Raw genomic sequence first — 12,977 nt, 5'->3', positions numbered from 1 at the left:
AAAAACAGGTGGTAATCTTGACATAAGTCTTGGCAGTGAATTTTTAACTTTTTAATTTTTTAAATTATTTATTATTTTTTTTTAATTTTTTTTTTTTTTAGAGAGTGCATGAGTGAATCATGACCTGAGCCCAAATCAAGAGTTGGAAACTTAGCCAGTTGTGCTACCCGGTGCCCTGTTAGCAAATATTTTTTTAATCTGGCACCAAAAACAAAAGCAGCACAAGCAAAAATAAACATGTGGGACTACATCAAATTAAAAAACTTCTACACAGCAAAGAAACCATCAACAAAATGAAGAGGTAGCCTACGAAGAGGGAGAAAATAATTGCAAATCATATATCTGATAAGAGACTTACATCGAAAATATGCAGAGAACTCATGCAATTCAGTAGCAAAACAAATCTGATTTAAAAACAGAAGATCTGAAATGATATTTTTTCGAAGAAGACATATAGATGACCAACAGGTACATAAAACGATGCTCAGCATTATTGATCATCAGAGAAATGCAAATCAAAACCATGAGATATTACTCCCAGCTGTTAGAATGGTTATATCTAAAAAGAAGAAAAATAACAAAGTGTTGGCAGTGATGTAGAGGAGAGGGAACCCTTGTGCACTGTTTGATGGGAATGCAAATTGGTGCAATTACTATGGAAAACATTGGGTATGCCTCAAAAAATTAAAAATAGAACTACCATATGATCCAGCAATTCCACTTCTGGATATTTTTCTGAAGAAAACAAAAAACTAATTTGAAAAGAAAAATGCACCCCCATGTTCACTGCAACATTATTTGCAATAGCTAAAATATGGAAAAAAAAAAACTGTGTTCATCAATTCACAAAGAAAGAAAATGTAGTATATTAATATCATGGAGTATTAGCCATAAAGAGAGAATTCAGTCTTGCCATTTGCAATAACATGGACCCTGAGAGCATTATCCTGAGCAAAATAAGTTAAACAGAGAAAGAAAAATACTGAATGATATCTTTATATGTGGAATCTAAAATAATAATAAAAAAACAGAAAAACAAACTCAAAGACACAAAGAACAGATTGGTGGTTCCAAGAGGTGGAAGGTAGGAGAAATGAGTGAGCTTTTTTTCTTTTTTTTAGTTTAAGTAAATTGATAAAAATTAAATAGCAAACCAACAATGGATTCAATTTTTTTTCTAATTTAATGCTTTAACAATTCATACTGGCTTCAGTTTAACTACTAAATGAGGCAATATATGTGTGATGCTTAGAAAAGTGCTTGGCAATAGTAAGAGCCATATAAATCTTAGTCACTATTGTTGTTACTATGTAAGTTTTAAAGCTATCTGAGGCATCAACAGTTGGTAATTATGTCCATTTTGTTCCAAACAATTAATGGTATTTTTCTCTTTTATTGAATATTATTTTAAAGTATTTTTTCTGTTTTATATTTTCTATTTATATTATTTGAATTCTATTATCCACACTTGACAAAACTATTTCTGAAACCATTAAATCTCTCTAACCTGCTTCTCAAGACCTTAGGTAGTTTAGAATCTATTCACTCTTCCTTCATTCTTACTGTTTTTTGTACATTATTATAGTTCAAAGTCTTTTAGCAACTCTAAGTATAGTCAGTATTTGTTGTTTCATAAAATCAGTGTTTGCTTGGATTTAACCATTGTTTACAACATATTTGTTCATCCTTCTTGTGTTCTCCATCATTCCTTTACAATTCAGTTACCTTATTTCTAAAGAAGGTCCTTTCATGGAAAAATTATTAGTATAATATCTTTCAGAATTTTCATCAAAACATCTCTATGTATTTTTTACTCTTAAATAGTAATTTAGCTGGCTCTAGAATCTCAGATGGTGAGTTGCTTCCTTTCAATATTTGAAGATGTTTTTCCAATGCCTTTGGCTTTTCTCTTTGCTGTTCAGAAGTTTACTATCAACATCATTCCTTCTATATTGGTGAAGTTTTTCTGTTTGTTGTGAATAGATCTTTGTTTTTGAAGCTGTGCAATTTCCCTACATCAAGGTTTATTGATTGATTATTTATTGATGAGGTTTATTTTTAATTATCATGTTGAAGAAGTATTATACTTCTTGAATATGAGGATTCGTGTCTTTTATGGAATCTGGACAATTCTTTGTCATGAACTCTGAATATTACATCTCTGCTTTTGTCTTTCTTTCCTTTCAGGACTCCAAATAGATATTGGTTAGAGGTTTGTGTGCTTTTTCTCATGACCTTCTACCTGATTTGACATTTCTTATTTATTTCCCTATGCTGCCTTCTTCGTAATGTCCTCAGATTCACCTTTCATTACATAAACTTTTTTTATGATATTGGCTATTCTAGTTCAAAAATTACATTTTTATTTCAAAAGTTACCTCCTTTTCTAATATGACTTCCCTTTCTTTTTGTGTCTTTACTCATTTTATACTTCCATTTTAAAATGTCAATTAGAATTTCATTAACTGAAGTTCTCAGATGTCCATTCTTGTGTTGGTTCTTCAGGTTATCTTACCTGGTACATTATTTGCTCGTATAAATATTATTTTGAAGTTTGAGTTCTCTTTTAGGAGCCTTATAAAGAAGATTTTATATATGGAAATGCAGCAAAATCTGTTTGAGAATATTTCCCACTGTAGCAGATAATCTTTTACTTTTGTTGAAAGGAACTGATTTTTGTGTTAATTTCTCACTTAGAGTTTTCAGAAAGCATAAGTGGCATATATTTGAAGGGATTCCTTTTGTTTGTTTGTTTCCACTCGGGATCCTTGTCAAGGCAAACAAACTTCCTTCTACTCACTCTGGGCTGGTGGAAATTTTCCTGAGCCCATCCTCTCCCTTGTGGGGTAGCCTTTCCAAGAGTCCTGGCTTTATTCTATAATCTTAGTTATTATTCCAATTTTTCAGAGCCCCTAACTTATGTGCTCTCACTGTATTTCAGCTTTTCTTGATTTGGGGGCTCAGATGGCTTTCCTTATTTTCCAGAGAATTCAGTTCTGTATTTAAAAGAGTGACTTTTATACTATATCTTTCTTTTCAAGATATTCATATTGTTGTTCTCAGATGATTTATTTTGTTATCTTGATATAACCGTTAGTACATGATGATTTGTTCATTTGAGAGAATAATCACTATTGTGTTTAGCCACTTTAAAGGGGATTTTTTTCAGGGTTAGAGGATGATAAAATTGTTATCTTCTGAGCCACTTAAAGTATACACATAAATTATTATTGCAAATATTTTAATGTAACTCTAACCATAAAAGCAGGATGAACATGGAAATAGGATTACAAAATATAGAATTATATTTGTGATTTAAATACACATGCTTTTTATCTTTGTATATAAAATTAACCAAACATTTTATGTGAAATTATAAAGTCATTCTCAAGATTTACTTTCAAAATAAAAATAAAACATATATATTTGAATAGCTATGTACATGTAATGTTTTATGTGGTTATAACAAATTATTTTTCTTTGGGGGATTAAGTCAAGATAATGACTTTATAAATTCACATAAAACATTAATTAATAAAACACAGACACAAAACAAAGTAATGAAAACAATATATTTATTTGAAGTCTAATTACAAACATTGAGAAAATTAAATTTCCAACATTAATAATAAAAACATTAAGGTAAATCCATTTCCTTGAGGAAGTGGTGATGATGAAAAGTTAAGTCCATATACAAGTTCCAAATATATATGGTCTCTATTTTGTAATGTTTCATTTTACCAAAATGTTAAAAGTATATGTCTGTGCATCAGGGATTTGAATGTTTAATACTTTTATTTTAATATTTTGCTACATTTTCTAGATTTCCCAGGAGTATGTATTTTTTTTTTTTCTAATAATGAAAACCATTAACTGTTCTAAAGTGTCTCTATTTGGGTATTTTCCAACTTTATGACAATTCAGAACACATCTTTTAGTTTGTTTATTTTCTAGAAATAATTTTGTGGCTGTCATGGACTAGTTTATAAAATACCTTAGGTATAGTATTATGGTAAATTGATATTCTCACTCAGAGTCCTTTATATTTTATTTACAATAACTGGGTTTACGTGCTACATCTCAGCAAAGAATTAAAAAGTACATAAAACAAAAGTTCATTACTTCCTTAGAGTCCACGTTTTTAGCTATCTTTTATTTTATTACTTTATTTTTCCATTTGAATTTTGCATATAATGTGAATGCCGTGGAAATATATCCGTGTTTGGCCATTACATTCAAATCAGAATGCATCTTATTTAATTGAGGAAAATTATAAACAATTTTGAAGGACAATGATCCTTTGTATTTTAAATCAGCTAATGAAATACAGAATAATAACATTGCAATGGTTTTAGGTTTTTAGATATTTGAAATTTAAATATTTGAAAAATTTACTTGTCACATATTAAGTTAGCTTGAATTTTATAATTTGACTTGAAATTTCATATTCTTGAAACCACAAATAATTCTTACATAATCAGTGTTTCTTTAAGACTCTCCTTCGGTAATTATATTACTTTGATTACAAAAGGAACGAAGAAGATCTTATACTGAGAAAATAAGGTAATCTGTCTCTATCTCTATCCCTTTTCCCATGCCAGTTCTCAGAAAAACACATCAGTTTTAATCCTCTTGTCCATCTAAACCAAGACATCATAAACTTCATCCCTCAAAATGGAATTTAAATAAAATTAACCCAAGAAACAAATTACCAACATTTTTTCCTAGGCTGCAGATGTGAAACTTTCTGGGGATGCAATAGCTAGCTAAAATAAATATTTCACTGTGAGAAAAAATTCTCAGCTTTGCCATTTCTAGTTCTGAGAAAAACTATTGTACCTCCTTCTTTTTTTTAATTTTTATTTTTTTATTTTTTTTTAAGATTTTATTTGTTTATTTGACAGAGAGAGACACAGCGAGAGAGGGAACATAAGCAGGGGGAGTGGGAGAGGGAGAAGCAGGCTTCCTGCCGAGCAGGGAGCCCGATGCGGGGCTCGATCCCAGGACCCTGGGATCATGACCTGAGCTGAAGGCAGACGCTTAACGACTGAGCCACCCAGGAGCCCCCATTGTACCTCCTTCTTAAAGTTATTGTAAAGATTACACGACTTAACTTATGTAAATCTTTTATTACTAAGGCAGGCACATAGTAAATAGCAATTACTATTATTGTTGTTTATTTTGTCATTTTTGAAGTTGTCTACAGAATGATACAGAGTTTTAAAACAAATTTTAGGGATCATTTCTTTTTCTTGAAAAATTGCTATATACCTTGGAGTACTATATGAAATAACTCTTCTATTTCTTTGAGTACTTAAGGGATGCCAAGTATATCTATATGAATGATTTTTTTTTTTTGGCTCTATATGAATGGCAGTGCAAGTGTTTGGGGAGATAGGGAACAGTTACTGTACTTTTCCACCTGACAGTGCACAGCGATCTCAGAGTAAATTTGGCACATCAAACAGCATATGATCAAATCTGTTAACAGTCAGGAAAAACATGTGTTATCTAATAATTTCACCAACTATAATTCTAACTGAAGCATGACCTTGGGATGATTATGTTATTTAGGACTTTTCAAAAGCAAAGACATCCTCTAATTTACCAAGTTGTGAATGAACTCATTTCATGTTATTTAACAGGAACATGCAACTGGTCTTAAGTATAGAACAATTGCTTTCTAAAATGAAATAAAGTTTATCATACTCAGGAATGAATCAAATTACGTATAATTGATGTCACAGTGCCAAAATATATTCCTGCTGGAAGATACTTCTCACTATGTATTTGAAATTGAAAATACGTAGCACAAGCAAATCTGATAGTGTGAAGGTAGTATTTTTAATATAGTAAATATAAAAAAGCATTGAATAATTTGACATACATGTTTTTCTATTTCTTTTTAAGATTTTATTTATTTATTTGACAGAGAGAGAGAGAGAGACACGGAGAGAGCACAAGCAGGGGGAGCAGGAGAGAGAGAGGGAGAAGCAGGCTCTCCGCTGAGCAGGGAGCCTTATGAGGGACTCGATCCCAGGACCCTGAGATCATGACCTGAGCTGAAGGCAGACACTTAATTACAGCCACCCATGCACCTGGTTTTTCTATTTTTTAAAATAAACCTCAAGAACTATGCATTTAACATAGTTTCTGTGTTTGGAAATATTTATATCCAAGTAACCGAGGTATACATCATTAAGACTTTGGCTGGTGCTTGGTAAGATTATTCATGGCTTGAGGAACAGTTGGATGCCATCAATAATTTATTTATTTTTATGTGTATGTGTATGCATGCATGTGTATTTATTGTTTCTCAGCGTGGTAATAACCTTAAAAAACTTCCAAAATTATTTTTTTAATCTCATTATAGTTAAACTGAATACAAGCTAGAAATTTATTTATTATGCTTGTTGTGGGCTTAGAGGAAATTTTTGTACATGGAAAGACTTTGGTTAGAGCTGGAAACACTCCACAGAAATGCATAATAGAGATTGGGAAAGTGTGGCAGTGGCCTCATTTTCCAGGTGTTTGCTCAGTTGTCATGTGTATGAATGTCCTTGTATTGTGGAGGTGGAGAAATACAGTTTTTACCTTCTCACATCTTAAGTACCTACATCATGAAATTATAAATATTTGTTTTTAGGATCTAAAGAATAGAAAAGCATTTTGCCTCAATCACTTTCTCCTGGCTATAAAACTTTTTTGAGGATCAGCTACTTTGCTAATGTGTGTGTGTGTGTGTGTGTGTGTGATATTCAACTCTCACAGCATTCCAGGATAAAAACTCTATTATTTACTTTTATAAATTAGGAAACTGAAACAGAGAGGCTATGTGAGTGATCCAGGATTGGAGAGACAGAATATGCACCTGATCCAGGACAGCTTCTCTAGGACCAACACATGTATTTAGACGCTAGCAAGCAGGAAAGAGGAAAGGGACAGAGAAGTTACATCCTCTCCCTTTGAAGACCCACTCCAGAATTTGCAGAGCTCACTTTTATACTCCATCCCATTACCCGGAGGTTAGTGATGTTGCCATACTGAGGCAGTCTTTATTCAGACAGGGTATGCTCACCTAAATTTTCTAACTAAAAGGAAGGAAAAGCAGATTTTGGTGAACAGCTCCGTAACAAATGATAAATGTCCATCAGGTTATTCCATTTAACAATTATTCTTATTCTTTTGAGTGTCTTTTATAACTTCATCCATGGAATCTGTCACTGAGAAGATTTGTGAATTAAAGATTCAATACTCTACATTTCCAATTGCTAAGTTCTCCTTAAGATTTAATTCCAGGAATGATCTTCTGACTTGGACTAATGAGGATTCGCCCAAACATAAGAAGAAGAAACATACACATTCATCCTTTGAATATTTACAAAATGAACCTTATATGAACAATAACAAAAAAAATTGAATTCATTTTCTATCTTGTACTGGGAAATTAAACATTTTCATGGCCAATTTCAAATGCAGAATTTGAGGCAGTAGAGTTTAGGGTGTTTTAGAAGGATAAAAATAGAATTTTAATTCTCAGTTTCCCACATATAAGCTGTACAACCTTGGGACTTAGATTTCTTATCTGTAAAGTATACTTAAAATAATAAAGACTTTATAGTGATTTTAAGAGTATTAAACTTAATAATAAATATGTGTGGGTGTACATCTATATACGTATGGGGTTTTTTTGACAAATTTGTTTGGTAGTCATACTTTATATACTACTTGATAACTTTTTCATTGAATTATGTATTATGAGCATGTATTTCATATATAATAACATGCATCTACACCAATATTCTTAATCAGTTTGTGGTATCACATTTTGTCGATCTCAGTATGTATAGACAAGTACTACTGATAGAGTACATAAGAATTGGGAAAGAGAGGGGCACCTGGGTGGCTCAGTTGGTTAAGTGTCTGCCTTCGGCTCAGGTCATGATCCCAGGACCCAGGGATCAAGTCCTGCATCAGGCTTCCTGCTCAGTGGGGAGTCTGCTTCTCCCTCTGCTCCTCCCCCTGCTTGTACTCTCTCACTCTCTCAAAAGTGAATAAAATCTTAAAAAAAAATTGGGCAAGGAGAAAAAAAGCAAAATGCCCATGATTCATAGGTGACATGCCTTTTACATTAAAAATCAAAGAACATTTGAAATAAATTATTTGAATTAATAAGAAACTTTGGTAGGTGGGTTTTTACATTTATCTAGTAAATATTTAATGAACATATATGTGTGCTTGGGATACATCAGTGAATATAACAAATATCCTTATCTTATTGGAGCTTATATTCTAGCAGATAATATGGGAGATAAATATTAAATGTAAAAATTAAGTAAATTATATAATGTGTTAGAAGGTGATACTGCTATGGAAAAAATAAAGCAAAGTCAGAGGGATGAGGTAAGACTTTCCATTTTAAATATAATATTCCGAATAAGCCTCTAAGACTGCAGAGGGGTCTTAGACATGAGACATGAGACATGTTTAGGGTTAAATTTGAATGTATTAGGGTTGAGATAGCCAAGTGTGGAAGTCTAGTGAGAGTTTGGGTGTAAGAGTGTAAATTTCAAGACGTTCTAGTGTGGGGACATGAATTTGAAAGTCATCAACATATAGGTGCTGTTTACAAAGCCACTGCAGGATGTCACTATGGGTGTTCTGTAAATAAAGAAGAGGACCATGGATTCAACCCTGAGGCCTTCCTCTGTTAAGAAGTGGAGAAAAAGAGAACCAGTAAAGGAACTTGAAAGGTAGGAAGAAAATTTGGCTAGAGAGGTAAATGAGAGATCATGTGAAGCTAGCCAAATGCTGCTGACTACTCAAGTAAAAATATGGACTGCTAATTTAGCTTGGAGGTGATTAGGGACCTAGGCAAGAACAATTGCACTGAAGTGGTGAAGTCAAATGCTTAACTGGTATATTCATTTGCTTAGGCTGCCATAACAAAGTATCACAGACTGAGTGGTGTACATAACAGCAATATATCATCTCACAATTCTGGAGGCTAGAAGTCCAAGATCAAGTATTGGCAGATTTGATTCTTTCTTGAGAGCCATGAGGAAAAATCCATTCCATGCCTCTCCCCTAGGTTCCAGTGGTTTTCTGACAATCGTTGGTGTTTTTTGTCTTCTCAAAGCAGCACTTGGATCTCTGCCTTCATCTTCACTTGGCATTCTCCCTGTGGGTGTGTCTGTGCCCAATTCCCCCTTTATACAAGAACACTTGTCCTATTGGATTAGGGATCTACCCTACTCCAGTATAACCTCACCTTAAGTAATTATACCTATAACAACCCTATTTCCAAATAAGGTCACAGTGGACTTCAACAAATGAATTTGGAGAGGGGCACAGTTCAACCCACAATTGGAGAGGGATTAAGAGAGAATGGAAGGAGATATGGGGATCCAGTGAGTAGAGATCACACTTGAGGATTTTTTTTTGTAAAAAAGCAGAGAAATGTTGCAATAAATGGCAGGAGGAGGTGGAGTTAAGAGCATTTTTGATGTTATTTTGTTTTGTTTTTAAGATAGGAAAAATATCAAATTAATATATAAGCAGGACTGATTCAGTAGGGAGGGAAAGAATTGTTACTATAGATGACAGATGGGAAAAATTCTGAAGCATTAAGTAAGCAATAAAAATAGGTTCTAGTGCCCTTTGAAGGGGCTTGCTCTTAGGTAGAAAACAAATGATTAGTTTCTAGAAACAGGAAGGCAAGAAATATATATACAGATGCTGGTCTGTAGGTATGCGTGGGGGAAATATTCTGTAGATTTTACTTCTGGTTGTTTAATTTCTTTCCAGTGAAGCAGAAAGCAAGGTTTACAGCTTATAAAGAAGATGGGGAAAGAGATCATTAAGGTTTGAAGAGCTAAGAGAAGTGTGAAATAATCATCTAGAAGAAAGAGTGACTGGACTAGGGAAGTATATCATGCTTGCGTGAAAGACAGTTCTTATTGGCCTAGTTGAAAGCACGTTCTGGAGCCTAGAAGTTTGAAATCAAAGTGTCAGCAAGGCCAGACTCTTCCTTCCTTGCCTTTTCTAGCTTTTGGTGTGGTGCATGCTGGGCTTCTGGATGCATCATGCTAGTCACATGGCCTCTCCCTGTGTCTTTACATGGCCTTTCCCCTCTGTGTCTCTGTGTCCGAATTTTCCCCACTCTAATGATCTCATTTTAACTTGGATATCAATGTAAATATCCCATTTCCAGATAAAGTCATATTTTGAGGTACTGGGGGTTAGGACTTTAACATATCCTTTTTGGAGGATTCAATCAATCCATACAATGATGTAAAGAGGTAAGGAAGAACATAAAATTAGGTATTGTGGACTTAAAGTAAATAGAGCTGGTCAGACTGGGAGATGAGGAACAAGGAGGGATGGGTGACTAAAGATTTTTGTTCACTCATTTGATAGAACAAAAGAGATTTGGAAAAACAAAATGCTTGTGTTCAGCCTGTAGTAATCTCCTTTGCCTATAACCAAAGAAGTCCTGAGTTACTTTAAGCAGACTATCTTTTAGCAATTTCCAACAAATTTTAAGAAATGTTCTTAATAGAACATTTTCCTTTGAGTTATTTATATGCTAAACAATCACAGATTGACTGTGATCAGCTCTTTAAATTCTCTTTTGCTCAACTTTAAAGTTGAGTTCGACATATCAAATAACTCACCAGCAGATTCAAAATAATCTTTTTTCATCAGTTTCATTAGTTCCACTATTTATCTAAGTAATGACTTCTTTAATTTCATGTGCATAGCTGTTGTTCATCACTGAGTGACAAATTTCTGCAATGGGGGAAATGAAGGATTCCGGGCATATATAACTGATTGAACTGAAATCCATGTAAGCCAAATGCGTTTCAGAAACTGAAGAGCCACCATTTATCTGAGATGAAAAATACTGTGTTAAAATAATATCCTAACTCTAATTTCTAATGCCTTTCATGTAGGGTTTATTTTCTATTACTTTATACCTGAACTTAGGCATGATCAGGGCTGAGTTGACATTAAATAAATAAAGTGGACTGGAGAGTTCTCTCACACAGTCTTGTGCACTTACTGAGGGCATAATTTTTATAGTCAAGAATGAGAGAGGTTCACACAGTAATAAACTAATTTCATCTTGATTATTTTTGTTAATTCGTATATGCAGTTAAAAATCTGTAAGCTGATAAAGAGGCTGAGGGTTTGAATTAAAGTATTAAGAAAACATCATGTTAGAAATGAAACTTTAGGGGCGCCTGGTGGCTCAGTTGGTAGAGCGTACAACTCTTGAACTCAAGGTTGTGAATTCAAGCCCCACATCAGGTGTGGAGCCTACTTAAAAAAAAAAAAAAAGAAAGAAATATAACTTTAAAACCCATGTCCATATTACCACTTTTTAAAAGTTATCTTGTAATCTAATTAATAAAATAAAATGTGAAAAAATTAGAATTTGGAGCCAAAGGTGGAAGTTTCTTTTCAATCTCCTCCCTTGGACTCACATTTACTCTCTAATATAAAGAGAGATTTTGTGAGAAATTTGGTATTTATCCTTCCAGTTCCTTATCAGTAGATTTATATACAAAAACATCTTCACATTAAATAAAATTAAAATAAAACATATTTGGTATTGCTCTGCTTGCTTTTTTCTCTTGACAATGTTTTGAAGAACTTTTTACATCAGTTCTTATAGTTCGTTTTCATTTTTGTTTTTAGCTGTTGAAGAGCATTTCTTTATGCAGAGGTTTATTTAGCTAAATCCTATTAATGGATATTGCACTAGGACATATAATATTATAATGACCTACCTACATTCCTCTTTTGTTTACATTTATTTCCCAGGGTCTAATAAAGAAAAATGAACTGGTGACTCCCTGGGAATACATATATATATATATATACATTTTAATAGATAATTGTCAAATTCCCTCACAAAGACTTTGTACATTTAGACCCTAACCAACAGTAAATGAACATACCAATTTTCCATGTGTTTGAGAGTTCCATTTCATGAAAAATTATTTTACAAATGACACAGAAGAAAATATGTGTGTTTTTTTTTGCTTTATCTTATTTGTCTGTAGGGTTGCTAAGTTTGCACATCTTTTAATGTGTTTACTGGTAGATGGTAATTATTTTTTCCTGAATTACCTATTCATATTTTGGCCATTTTTGATAAGACATTTTTTTCATTTCTTTTTTTTTTTAAAGATTTTATTTATTTATTTGACAGAGAGAGACACAGCGAGAGAGGGAACACAAGCAGGGGGAGTGGGAGAGGGAGAAGCAGGCTTCCCGCGGAGCAGGGAGCCCGATGCGGGACTTGATCCCAGGACCTGGAATCATGACCTGAGCCGAAGGCAGACGCTTAACGACTGAGCCACCCAGACGCCCCGACATTTTTTTCTTATTAGTATGCAGGATATCTTTGTAGATTCTGGAAGTTTATCTTTTTAGCTCTGTATTGAAATTGCATTTTTCTTAGTTATATGTTAGTCTTTTAATTTGGCTTAAGCCTCCTGTTGTCATGAAAAAAATTTGTGTTTGTGTGTATTCAAATACATAAATGTTTACCTTTATAACTTTTAATTTTTTTTATGGAGCACTTCCTTGATGTAAGATAATGAACATTTTTTTTTCTTATTTACCTCTTTGATCCATCAGGAATTTATTTTTAATTTCAGCATGGAATATTTTTCTAATAGATAAAGAATTCCCTCCATAAGATATTCAGTTGCCCCATCACAATTTTTTGAACAGTCCATATTTTTACCAGTAACTTGAAGTACTTCTCTATGCTAATCATTGACACATCTACATAGGTCTGTTTCTGAGCATTCAATTCTCTTGTTCTATTTCTTCTATCCTGCACTAACAATGTTTTTAGTGACTCTAATTTTATATTCTTCTTTGTCACCTGTTAGACAATTTCCCCTTTAACACTTCTTTCTCTTTCAAATATCTTATAAAATCAGTTGTCAAATTCCATA

The sequence above is a fragment of the Mirounga leonina genome, unplaced genomic scaffold, assembly GCF_011800145.1.
Source record: "Mirounga leonina isolate KUSES-001 unplaced genomic scaffold, KU_Mleo_1.0 Mir_128, whole genome shotgun sequence".
Classification (NCBI taxonomy): Eukaryota; Metazoa; Chordata; class Mammalia; order Carnivora; family Phocidae; genus Mirounga; species Mirounga leonina.
The sequence above is the reverse complement of the archived record's forward strand: the minus strand, read 5'-3'. Positions refer to the sequence as shown.